The sequence below is a fragment of the Buteo buteo genome, chromosome 23, assembly GCF_964188355.1.
Source record: "Buteo buteo chromosome 23, bButBut1.hap1.1, whole genome shotgun sequence".
NCBI lineage: Eukaryota > Metazoa > Chordata > Aves > Accipitriformes > Accipitridae > Buteo > Buteo buteo.
The window spans coordinates 9,525,246-9,538,779 of record NC_134193.1 but is presented as its reverse complement, the minus strand read 5'-3'; positions in this window follow the sequence as shown (position 1 = coordinate 9,538,779).

Genomic DNA, 13,534 nt, shown 5'->3' with positions numbered 1-13,534 from the left:
CTGTACTTAGACAGGAACGGTACACCTCACGGTGTTCGTTCTCAGCAGAGCCTCTTTCCGAAAAGGCAAACGTCCGGCTCCTTGTCCCACAAGGAAGGTGCCAGCCCTGAAAGCTCTTGCTGCTCTTCACTGTCCCCGTGCACCCTATCCACAGGCACAACAGCACTGGGGATCTGTGCTTGCCCACAGGCTGCACATCTCACGGTGCTTGTACTCGGCAGACGCTCCTTCCGAAAAGGCAAACGTCCGGCTCCTTGTCCCACAAGGAAGGTGCCAGCCCTGAAAGCTCTTGCTGCTCTTCACTGTCCCCGTGCACCCTATCCACAGGCACAACAGCACTGGGGATCTGTGCTTGCCCAGGAACGGTACACCTCACGGTGTTCGTTCTCAGCAGAGCCTCTTACCGAAAAGGCAAACGTCCGGCTCCTTGTCCCACAAGGAAGGTGCCAGCCCTGAAAGCTCTTGCTGCTCTTCACTGTCCCCGTGCAGCCTATGCACAGGCACAACAGCACTGGGGATCTGTGCTTGCCCAGGAACGGTACACCTCACGGTGTTCGTTCTCAGCAGAGCCTCTTACCGAAGAGGCAAACGTCCGGCTCCTTGTCCCACAAGGAAGGTGCCAGCCCTGAAAGCTCTTGCTGCTCTTCACTGTCCCCGTGCAGCCTATGCACAGGCACAACAGCACTGGGGATCTGTGCTTGCCCACAGGCTGCACATCTCACGGCGCTTGTACTCAGCAGAGCCTCTTTCCGAAAAGGCAAACGTCCGGCTCCTTGTCCCACAAGGAAGGTGCCAGCCCAGAAAGCTCTTGCTGCTCTTCACTGTCCCCGTGCACCCTATCCACAGGCACAACAGCTTTGGGAATCTGTACTTAGACAGGAACGGTACACCTCACGGTGTTCGTTCTCAGCAGAGCCTCTTTCCGAAAAGGCAAACGTCCGGCTCCTTGTCCCACAAGGAAGGTGCCAGCCCTGAAAGCTCTTGCTGCTCTTCACTGTCCCTGAGCACCCTATCCACAGGCACAACAGCACTGGGGATCTGTGCTTGCCCACAGGCTGCACATCTCACGGCGCTTGTACTCGGCAGACGCTCCTTCCGAAAAGGCAAACGTCCGGCTCCTTGTCCCACAAGGAAGGTGCCAGCCCAGAAAGCTCTTGCTGCTCTTCACTGTCCCCGTGCACCCTATCCACAGGCACAACAGCACTGGGGATCTGTGCTTGCCCAGGAACGGTACACCTCACGGTGTTCGTTCTCAGCAGAGCCTCTTACCGAAAAGGCAAACGTCCGGCTCCTTGTCCCACAAGGAAGGTGCCAGCCCTGAAAGCTCTTGCTGCTCTTCACTGTCCCCGTGCAGCCTATGCACAGGCACAACAGCACTGGGGATCTGTGCTTGCCCACAGGCTGCACATCTCACGGCGTTTGTACTCGGCAGACGCTCCTTCCGAAAAGGCAAACGTCCGGCTCCTTGTCCCACAAGGAAGGTGCCAGCCCTGAAAGCTCTTGCTGCTCTTCACTGTCCCCGTGCACCCTATCCACAGGCACAACAGCACTGGGGATCTGTGCTTAGACAGGAACGGTACACCTCACGGTGTTCTTTCTCAGCAGAGCCTCTTACCGAAAAGGCAAACGTCCGGCTCCTTGTCCCACAAGGAAGGTGCCAGCCCTGAAAGCTCTTGCTGCTCTTCACTGTCCCCGTGCACCCTATCCACAGGCACAACAGCACTGGGGATCTGTACTTAGACAGGAACGGTACACCTCACGGTGTTCGTTCTCAGCAGAACCTCTTTCCGAAAAGGCAAACATCCGGCTCATTCTCCCACAAGGAAGGTGCCAGCCCAGAAAGCTCTTGCTGCTCTTCACTGTCCCCGTGCAGCCTATGCACAGGCACAACAGCACTGGGGATCTGTGCTTGCCCAGGAACGATACACCTCACGGTGTTCGTTCTCAGCAGAGCCTCTTACCTAAAAGGCAAACGTCCGGCTCCTTCTCCCACAAGGAAGGTGCCAGCCCTGAAAGCTCTTGCTGCTCTTCACTGTCCCCGTGCACCCTATCCACAGGCACAACAGCTTTGGGAATCTGTACTTAGACAGGAACGGTACACCTCACGGTGTTCGTTCTCAGCAGAGCCTCTTTCCGAAAAGGCAAACGTCCGGCTCCTTGTCCCACAAGGAAGGTGCCAGCCCTGAAAGCTCTTGCTGCTCTTCACTGTCCCTGTGCACCCTATCCGCAGGCACAACAGCACTGGGGATCTGTGCTTGCCCACAGGCTGCACATCTCACGGCGCTTGTACTCGGCAGACGCTCCTTCCGAAAAGGCAAACGTCCGGCTCCTTGTCCCACAAGGAAGGTGCCAGCCCTGAAAGCTCTTGCTGCTCTTCACTGTCCCCGTGCACCCTATCCACAGGCACAACAGCACTGGGGATCTGTGCTTAGACAGGAACGGTACACCTCACGGTGTTCGTTCTCAGCAGAGCCTCTTACCGAAAAGGCAAACGTCCGGCTCCTTGTCCCACAAGGAAGGTGCCAGCCCTGAAAGCTCTTGCTGCTCTTCACTGTCCCCGTGCAGCATATGCACAGGCACAACAGCACTGGGGATCTGTGCTTGCCCACAGGCTGCACATCTCACGGCGTTTGTACTCGGCAGACGCTCCTTCCGAAAAGGCAAACGTCCGGCTCCTTGTCCCACAAGGAAGGTGCCAGCCCTGAAAGCTCTTGCTGCTCTTCACTGTCCCCGTGCACCCTATCCACAGGCACAACAGCACTGGGGATCTGTGCTTAGACAGGAACGGTACACCTCACGGTGTTCTTTCTCAGCAGAGCCTCTTACCGAAAAGGCAAACGTCCTGCTCCTTCTCCCACAAGGAAGGTGCCAGCCCTGAAAGCTCTTGCTGCTCTTCACTGTCCCCGTGCACCCTATCCACAGGCACAACAGCACTGGGGATCTGTACTTAGACAGGAACGGTACACCTCACGGTGTTCGTTCTCAGCAGAACCTCTTTCCGAAAAGGCAAACATCCGGCTCATTCTCCCACAAGGAAGGTGCCAGCCCAGAAAGCTCTTGCTGCTCTTCACTGTCCCCGTGCAGCCTATGCACAGGCACAACAGCACTGGGGATCTGTGCTTGCCCAGGAACGATACACCTCACGGTGTTCGTTCTCAGCAGAGCCTCTTACCTAAAAGGCAAACGTCCGGCTCCTTCTCCCACAAGGAAGGTGCCAGCCCTGAAAGCTCTTGCTGCTCTTCACTGTCCCCGTGCACCCTATCCACAGGCACAACAGCTTTGGGAATCTGTACTTAGACAGGAACGGTACACCTCACGGTGTTTGTTCTCAGCAGAGCCTCTTACCGAAAAGGCAAACGTCCGGCTCCTTGTCCCACAAGGAAGGTGCCAGCCCTGAAAGCTCTTGCTGCTCTTCACTGTTCCCGTGCAGCCTATGCACAGGCACAACAGCACTGGGGATCTGTGCTTGCCCAGGAACGGTACACCTCACGGTGTTCGTTCTCAGCAGAGCCTCTTACCGAAAAGGCAAACGTCCGGCTCCTTGTCCCACAAGGAAGGTGCCAGCCCTGAAAGCTCTTGCTGCTCTTCACTGTCCCCGGGCACCCTATCCACAGGCACAACAGCACTGGGGATCTGTGCTTGCCCACAGGCTGCACATCTCACGGCGCTTGTACTCGGCAGACGCTCCTTTCCGAAAAGGCAAACGTCCGGCTCCTTGTCCCACAAGGAAGGTGCCAGCCCTGAAAGCTCTTGCTGCTCTTCACTGTCCCCGTGCACCCTATGCACAGGCACAACAGCACTGGGGATCTGTGCTTAGACAGGAACGGTACACCTCACGGTGTTCGTTCTCAGCAGAGCCTCTTTCCGAAAAGGCAAACGTCCGGCTCCTTGTCCCACAAGGAAGGTGCCAGCCCTGAAAGCTCTTGCTGCTCTTCACTGTCCCCGTGCAGCCTATGCACAGGCACAACAGCACTGGGGATCTGTGCTTGCCCAGGAACGGTACACCTCACGGTGTTCGTTCTCAGCAGAGCCTCTTACCTAAAAGGCAAACGTCCGGCTCCTTCTCCCACAAGGAAGGTGCCAGCCCTGAAAGCTCTTGCTGCTCTTCACTGTCCCCATGCACCCTATCCACAGGCACAACAGCACTGGGAATCTGTACTTAGACAGGAACGGTACACCTCACGGTGTTCGTTCTCAGCAGAGCCTCTTACCGAAAAGGCAAACGTCCGGCTCCTTGTCCCACAAGGAAGGTGCCAGCCCTGAAAGCTCTTGCTGCTCTTCACTGTCCCCGTGCAGCCTATGCACAGGCACAACAGCACTGGGGATCTGTGCTTGCCCACAGGCTGCACATCTCACGGCGCTTGTACTCGGCAGACGCTCCTTTCGAAAAGGCAAACGTCCGGCTCCTTCTCCCACAAGGAAGGTGCCAGCCCTGAAAGCTCTTGCTGCTCTTCACTGTCCCCGTGCACCCTATCCACAGGCACAACAGCACTGGGGATCTTTACTTAGACTGGAACGGTACACCTCACGGTGTTCGTTCTCAGCAGAACCTCTTTCCGAAAAGGCAAACATCCGGCTCATTCTCCCACAAGGAAGGTGCCAGCCCAGAAAGCTCTTGCTGCTCTTCACTGTCCCCGTGCAGCCTATGCACAGGCACAACAGCACTGGGGATCTGTGCTTGCCCAGGAACGATACACCTCACGGTGTTCGTTCTCAGCAGAGCCTCTTACCTAAAAGGCAAACGTCCGGCTCCTTCTCCCACAAGGAAGGTGCCAGCCCTGAAAGCTCTTGCTGCTCTTCACTGTCCCCGTGCACCCTATCCACAGGCACAACAGCTCTGGGAATCTGTACTTAGACAGGAACGGTACACCTCACGGTGTTCGTTCTCAGCAGAGCCTCTTACCGAAAAGGCAAACGTCCGGCTCCTTGTCCCACAAGGAAGGTGCCAGCCCTGAAAGCTCTTGCTGCTCTTCACTGTTCCCGTGCAGCCTATGCACAGGCACAACAGCACTGGGGATCTGTGCTTGCCCAGGAACGGTACACCTCACGGTGTTCGTTCTCAGCAGAGCCTCTTACCGAAAAGGCAAACGTCCGGCTCCTTGTCCCACAAGGAAGGTGCCAGCCCTGAAAGCTCTTGCTGCTCTTCACTGTCCCCGGGCACCCTATCCACAGGCACAACAGCACTGGGGATCTGTGCTTGCCCACAGGCTGCACATCTCACGGCGCTTGTACTCGGCAGACGCTCCTTTCCGAAAAGGCAAACGTCCGGCTCCTTGTCCCACAAGGAAGGTGCCAGCCCTGAAAGCTCTTGCTGCTCTTCACTGTCCCCGTGCAGCCTATGCACAGGCACAACAGCACTGGGGATCTGTGCTTAGACAGGAACGGTACACCTCACGGTGTTCGTTCTCAGCAGAGCCTCTTTCCGAAAAGGCAAACGTCCGGCTCCTTGTCCCACAAGGAAGGTGCCAGCCCTGAAAGCTCTTGCTGCTCTTCACTGTCCCCGTGCAGCCTATGCACAGGCACAACAGCACTGGGGATCTGTGCTTGCCCAGGAACGGTACACCTCACGGTGTTCGTTCTCAGCAGAGCCTCTTACCTAAAAGGCAAACGTCCGGCTCCTTCTCCCACAAGGAAGGTGCCAGCCCTGAAAGCTCTTGCTGCTCTTCACTGTCCCCATGCACCCTATCCACAGGCACAACAGCACTGGGAATCTGTACTTAGACAGGAACGGTACACCTCACGGTGTTCGTTCTCAGCAGAGCCTCTTACCGAAAAGGCAAACGTCCGGCTCCTTGTCCCACAAGGAAGGTGCCAGCCCTGAAAGCTCTTGCTGCTCTTCACTGTCCCCGTGCACCCTATCCACAGGCACAACAGCACTGGGGATCTGTGCTTGCCCACAGGCTGCACATCTCACGGCGCTTGTACTCGGCAGACGCTCCTTTCGAAAAGGCAAACGTCCGGCTCCTTGTCCCACAAGGAAGGTGCCAGCCCTGAAAGCTCTTGCTGCTCTTCACTGTCCCCGTGCACCCTATCCACAGGCACAACAGCACTGGGGATCTGTGCTTAGACAGGAACGGTACACCTCACGGTGTTCGTTCTCAGCAGAGCCTCTTTCCGAAAAGGCAAACGTCCGGCTGCTTGTCCCACAAGGAAGGTGCCAGCCCTGAAAGCTCTTGCTGCTCTTCACTGTCCCCGTGCAGCCTATGCACAGGCACAACAGCACTGGGGATCTGTGCTTGCCCACAGGCTGCACATCTCACGGCGCTTGTACTCGGCAGACGCTCCTTCCGAAAAGGCAAACGTCCGGCTCCTTGTCCCACAAGGAAGGTGCCAGCCCTGAAAGCTCTTGCTGCTCTTCACTGTCCCCGTGCACCCTATGCACAGGCACAACAGCACTGGGGATCTGTGCTTAGACAGGAACGGTACACCTCACGGTGTTCGTTCTCAGCAGAGCCTCTTTCCGAAAAGGCAAACGTCCGGCTCCTTGTCCCACAAGGAAGGTGCCAGCCCTGAAAGCTCTTGCTGCTCTTCACTGTCCCCGTGCAGCCTATGCACAGGCACAACAGCACTGGGGATCTGTGCTTGCCCAGGAACGGTACACCTCACGGTGTTCGTTCTCAGCAGAGCCTCTTACCTAAAAGGCAAACGTCCGGCTCCTTCTCCCACAAGGAAGGTGCCAGCCCTGAAAGCTCTTGCTGCTCTTCACTGTCCCCATGCACCCTATCCACAGGCACAACAGCACTGGGAATCTGTACTTAGACAGGAACGGTACACCTCACGGTGTTCGTTCTCAGCAGAGCCTCTTACCGAAAAGGCAAACGTCCGGCTCCTTGTCCCACAAGGAAGGTGCCAGCCCTGAAAGCTCTTGCTGCTCTTCACTGTCCCCGTGCACCCTATCCACAGGCACAACAGCACTGGGGATCTGTGCTTGCCCACAGGCTGCACATCTCACGGCGCTTGTACTCGGCAGACGCTCCTTTCGAAAAGGCAAACGTCCGGCTCCTTGTCCCACAAGGAAGGTGCCAGCCCTGAAAGCTCTTGCTGCTCTTCACTGTCCCCGTGCACCCTATCCACAGGCACAACAGCACTGGGGATCTGTGCTTAGACAGGAACGGTACACCTCACGGTGTTCGTTCTCAGCAGAGCCTCTTTCCGAAAAGGCAAACGTCCGGCTGCTTGTCCCACAAGGAAGGTGCCAGCCCTGAAAGCTCTTGCTGCTCTTCACTGTCCCCGTGCAGCCTATGCACAGGCACAACAGCACTGGGGATCTGTGCTTGCCCACAGGCTGCACATCTCACGGCGCTTGTACTCGGCAGACGCTCCTTCCGAAAAGGCAAACGTCCGGCTCCTTGTCCCACAAGGAAGGTGCCAGCCCTGAAAGCTCTTGCTGCTCTTCACTGTCCCCGTGCACCCTATCCACAGGCACAACAGCACTGGGGATCTGTGCTTGCACAGGAACGGTACACCTCACGGTGTTCTTTCTCAGCAGAGCCTCTTTCCGAAAAGGCAAACATCCGGCTCCTTGTCCCACAAGGAAGGTGCCAGCCCTGAAAGCTCTTGCTGCTCTTCACTGTCCCCGTGCACCCTATCCACAGGCACAACAGCACTGGGGATCTGTGCTTGCCCAGGAACGGTACACCTCAAGGTGTTCGTTCTCGGCATTGCAATTTTCCGAAAAGGCAAACATCCGGCTTCTTGTCCCACAAGGAAGGTGCCAGCCCTGAAAGCTCTTGCTGCTCTTCACTGTCCCCGTGCAGCCTATGCACAGGCACAACAGCACTGGGGATCTGTGCTTGCCCAGGAACGGTACACCTCACGGTGTTCGTTCTCAGCAGAACCTCTTTCCGAAAAGGCAAACGTCCGGCTCCTTGTCCCACAAGGAAGGTGCCAGCCCTGAAAGCTCTTGCTGCTCTTCACTGTCCCCGTGCACCCTATCCACAGGCACAACAGCACTGGGGATCTGTGCTTGCCCACAGGCTGCACATCTCACGGCGCTTGTACTCGGCAGACGCTCCTTCCGAAAAGGCAAACGTCCGGCTCCTTGTCCCACAAGGAAGGTGCCAGCCCTGAAAGCTCTTGCTGCTCTTCACTGTCCCCGGGCACCCTATCCACAGGCACAACAGCACTGGGGATCTGTGCTTGCCCACAGGCTGCACATCTCACGGCGCTTGTACTCGGCAGACGCTCCTTTCGAAAAGGCAAACGTCCGGCTCCTTGTCCCACAAGGAAGGTGCCAGCCCTGAAAGCTCTTGCTGCTCTTCACTGTTCCCGTGCAGCCTATGCACAGGCACAACAGCACTGGGGATCTGTACTTAGACAGGAACGGTACACCTCACGGTGTTCGTTCTCAGCAGAACCTCTTTCCGAAAAGGCAAACATCCGGCTCCTTGTCCCACAAGGAAGGTGCCAGCCCAGAAAGCTCTTGCTGCTCTTCACTGTCCCCGTGCACCCTATCCACAGGCACAACAGCTTTGGGAATCTGTACTTAGACAGGAACGGTACACCTCACGGTGTTCGTTCTCAGCAGAGCCTCTTACCGAAAAGGCAAACGTCCGGCTCCTTGTCCCACAAGGAAGGTGCCAGCCCTGAAAGCTCTTGCTGCTCTTCACTGTCCCCGGGCACCCTATCCACAGGCACAACAGCACTGGGGATCTGTGCTTGCACAGGAACGGTACACCTCACGGTGTTCTTTCTCAGCAGAGCCTCTTTCCGAAAAGGCAAACATCCGGCTCCTTGTCCCACAAGGAAGGTGCCAGCCCTGAAAGCTCTTGCTGCTCTTCACTGTCCCCGTGCACCCTATCCACAGGCACAACAGCACTGGGGATCTGTGCTTGCCCAGGAACGATACACCTCACGGTGTTCATTCTCGGCATTGCAATTTTCCGAAAAGGCAAACGTCCGGCTCCTTGTCCCACAAGGAAGGTGCCAGCCCAGAAAGCTCTTGCTGCTCTTCACTGTCCCCGTGCACCCTATCCACAGGCACAACAGCACTGGGGATCTGTGCTTGCCCAGGAACGATACACCTCACGGTGTTCGTTCTCAGAAGAGCCTCTTACCGAAAAGGCAAACGTCCGGCTCCTTGTCCCACAAGGAAGGTGCCAGCCCTGAAAGCTCTTGCTGCTCTTCACTGTCCCCGTGCACCCTATCCACAGGCACAACAGCTTTGGGAATCTGTACTTAGACAGGAACGGTACACCTCACGGTGTTCGTTCTCAGCAGAGCCTCTTACCGAAAAGGCAAACGTCCGGCTCCTTGTCCCACAAGGAAGGTGCCAGCCCTGAAAGCTCTTGCTGCTCTTCACTGTCCCCGGGCACCCTATCCACAGGCACAACAGCACTGGGGATCTGTGCTTGCACAGGAACGGTACACCTCACGGTGTTCGTTCTCAGCAGAGCCTCTTACCGAAAAGGCAAACATCCGGCTCCTTGTCCCACAAGGAAGGTGCCAGCCCTGAAAGCTCTTGCTGCTCTTCACTGTCCCCGTGCACCCTATCCACAGGCACAACAGCACTGGGGATCTGTGCTTGCCCAGGAACGGTACACCTCACGGTGTTCGTTCTCGGCATTGCAATTTTCCGAAAAGGCAAACGTCCGGCTCCTTGTCCCACAAGGAAGGTGCCAGCCCAGAAAGCTCTTGCTGCTCTTCACTGTCCCCGTGCAGCCTATGCACAGGCACAACAGCACTGGGGATCTGTGCTTGCCCAGGAACGATACACCTCACGGTGTTCGTTCTCAGCAGAGCCTCTTACCTAAAAGGCAAACGTCCGGCTCCTTCTCCCACAAGGAAGGTGCCAGCCCTGAAAGCTCTTGCTGCTCTTCACTGTCCCCGTGCACCCTATCCACAGGCACAACAGCTTTGGGAATCTGTACTTAGACAGGAACGGTACACCTCACGGTGTTCGTTCTCAGCAGAGCCTCTTACCGAAAAGGCAAACGTCCGGCTCCTTGTCCCACAAGGAAGGTGCCAGCCCTGAAAGCTCTTGCTGCTCTTCACTGTTCCCGTGCAGCCTATGCACAGGCACAACAGCACTGGGGATCTGTGCTTGCCCAGGAACGGTACACCTCACGGTGTTCGTTCTCAGCAGAGCCTCTTACCTAAAAGGCAAACGTCCGGCTCCTTGTCCCACAAGGAAGGTGCCAGCCCTGAAAGCTCTTGCTGCTCTTCACTGTCCCCGTGCAGCCTATGCACAGGCACAACAGCACTGGGGATCTGTGCTTGCCCACAGGCTGCACATCTCACGGCGCTTGTACTCGGCAGACGCTCCTTTCGAAAAGGCAAACGTCCGGCTCCTTGTCCCACAAGGAAGGTGCCAGCCCTGAAAGCTCTTGCTGCTCTTCACTGTCCCCGTGCACCCTATCCACAGGCACAACAGCACTGGGGATCTGTGCTTAGACAGGAACGGTACACCTCACGGTGTTCGTTCTCAGCAGAGCCTCTTTCCGAAAAGGCAAACGTCCGGCTCCTTGTCCCACAAGGAAGGTGCCAGCCCTGAAAGCTCTTGCTGCTCTTCACTGTCCCCGTGCAGCCTATGCACAGGCACAACAGCACTGGGGATCTGTGCTTGCCCACAGGCTGCACATCTCACGGCGCTTGTACTCAGCAGACGCTCCTTCCGAAAAGGCAAACGTCCGGCTCCTTGTCCCACAAGGAAGGTGCCAGCCCTGAAAGCTCTTGCTGCTCTTCACTGTCCCCGTGCACCCTATCCACAGGCACAACAGCACTGGGGATCTGTGCTTGCCCAGGAACGGTACACCTCACGGTGTTCGTTCTCGGCATTGCAATTTTCCGAAAAGGCAAACGTCCGGCTTCTTGTCCCACAAGGAAGGTGCCAGCCCTGAAAGCTCTTGCTGCTCTTCACTGTCCCCGTGCAGCCTATGCACAGGCACAACAGCAGTGGGGATCTGTGCTTGCCCAGGAACGGTACACCTCACGGTGTTCGTTCTCAGCAGAACCTCTTTCCGAAAAGGCAAACGTCCGGCTCCTTGTCCCACAAGGAAGGTGCCAGCCCTGAAAGCTCTTGCTGCTCTTCACTGTCCCCGTGCACCCTATCCACAGGCACAACAGCACTGGGGATCTGTGCTTGCCCACAGGCTGCACATCTCACGGCGCTTGTATTCGGCAGACGCTCCTTCCGAAAAGGCAAACGTCCGGCTCCTTGTCCCACAAGGAAGGTGCCAGCCCTGAAAGCTCTTGCTGCTCTTCACTGTCCCCGTGCACCCTATCCACAGGCACAACAGCACTGGGGATCTGTGCTTGCCCACAGGCTGCACATCTCACGGCGCTTGTACTCGGCAGACGCTCCTTTCGAAAAGGCAAACGTCCGGCTCCTTGTCCCACAAGGAAGGTGCCAGCCCTGAAAGCTCTTGCTGCTCTTCACTGTTCCCGTGCAGCCTATGCACAGGCACAACAGCACTGGGGATCTGTGCTTGCCCAGGAACGGTACACCTTACGGTGTTCGTTCTCAGCAGAGCCTCTTACCGAAAAGGCAAACGTCCGGCTCCTTGTCCCACAAGGAAGGTGCCAGCCCTGAAAGCTCTTGCTGCTCTTCACTGTCCCCGTGCACCCTATCCACAGGCACAACAGCACTGGGGATCTGTACTTAGACAGGAACGGTACACCTCACGGTGTTCGTTCTCAGCAGAACCTCTTTCCGATAAGGCAAACATCCGGCTCCTTGTCCCACAAGGAAGGTGCCAGCCCTGAAAGCTCTTGCTGCTTTTCACTGTCCCCGTGCACCCTATCCACAGGCACAACAGCACTGGGGATCTGTGCTTGCCCAGGAACGGTACACCTCACGGTGTTCATTCTCGGCATTGCAATTTTCCGAAAAGGCAAACGTCCGGCTCCTTGTCCCACAAGGAAGGTGCCAGCCCTGAAAGCTCTTGCTGCTCTTCACTGTCCCCGTGCACCCTATCCACAGGCACAACAGCTTTGGGAATCTGTACTTAGACAGGAACGGTACACCTCACGGTGTTCGTTCTCAGCAGAGCCTCTTACCGAAAAGGCAAACGTCCGGCTCCTTGTCCCACAAGGAAGGTGCCAGCCCTGAAAGCTCTTGCTGCTCTTCACTGTCCCCGGGCACCCTATCCACAGGCACAACAGCACTGGGGATCTGTGCTTGCACAGGAACGGTACAACTCACGGTGTTCTTTCTCAGCAGAGCCTCTTTCCGAAAAGGCAAACATCCGGCTCCTTGTCCCACAAGGAAGGTGCCAGCCCTGAAAGCTCTTGCTGCTCTTCACTGTCCCCGTGCAGCCTATGCACAGGCACAACAGCACTGGGGATCTGTGCTTGCCCAGGAACGGTACACCTCACGGTGTTCATTCTCGGCATTGCAATTTTCCGAAAAGGCAAACGTCCGGCTCCTTGTCCCACAAGGAAGGTGCCAGCCCAGAAAGCTCTTGCTGCTCTTCACTGTCCCCGTGCACCCTATCCACAGGCACAACAGCACTGGGGATCTGTGCTTGCCCAGGAACGATACACCTCACGGTGTTCGTTCTCAGAAGAGCCTCTTACCGAAAAGGCAAACGTCCGGCTCCTTGTCCCACAAGGAAGGTGCCAGCCCTGAAAGCTCTTGCTGCTCTTCACTGTCCCCTTGCACCCTATCCACAGGCACAACAGCTTTGGGAATCTGTACTTAGACAGGAACGGTACACCTCACGGTGTTCGTTCTCAGCAGAGCCTCTTACCGAAAAGGCAAACGTCCGGCTCCTTGTCCCACAAGGAAGGTGCCAGCCCTGAAAGCTCTTGCTGCTCTTCACTGTCCCCGGGCACCCTATCCACAGGCACAACAGCACTGGGGATCTGTGCTTGCACAGGAACGGTACACCTCACGGTGTTCGTTCTCAGCAGAGCCTCTTACCGAAAAGGCAAACATCCGGCTCCTTGTCCCACAAGGAAGGTGCCAGCCCTGAAAGCTCTTGCTGCTCTTCACTGTCCCCGTGCAGCCTATACACAGGCACAACAGCACTGGGGATCTGTGCTTGCCCAGGAACGATACACCTCACGGTGTTCGTTCTCAGCAGAGCCTCTTTCCGAAAAGGCAAACGTCCGGCTCCTTGTCCCACAAGGAAGGTGCCAGCCCTGAAAGCTCTTGCTGCTCTTCACTGTTCCCGTGCAGCCTATCCACAGGCACAACAGCACTGGGAATCTGTACTTAGACAGGAACGGTACACCTCACGGTGTTCGTTCTCAGCAGAGCCTCTTACCGAAAAGGCAAACGTCCGGCTCCTTGTCCCACAAGGAAGGTGCCAGCCCTGAAAGCTCTTGCTGCTCTTCACTGTCCCCGTGCACCCTATCCACAGGCACAACAGCACTGGGGATCTGTGCTTGCACAGGAATGGTACACCTCACGGTGTTCGTTCTCGGCATTGCAATTTTCCGAAAAGGCAAACGTCCGGCTCCTTGTCCCACAAGGAAGGTGCCAGCCCTGAAAGCTCTTGCTGCTCTTCACTGTCCCCGTGCACCCTATCCACAGGCACAACAGCACTGGGGATCTGTGCTTGCCCAGGAACGGTACACCTCACGGTGTTCG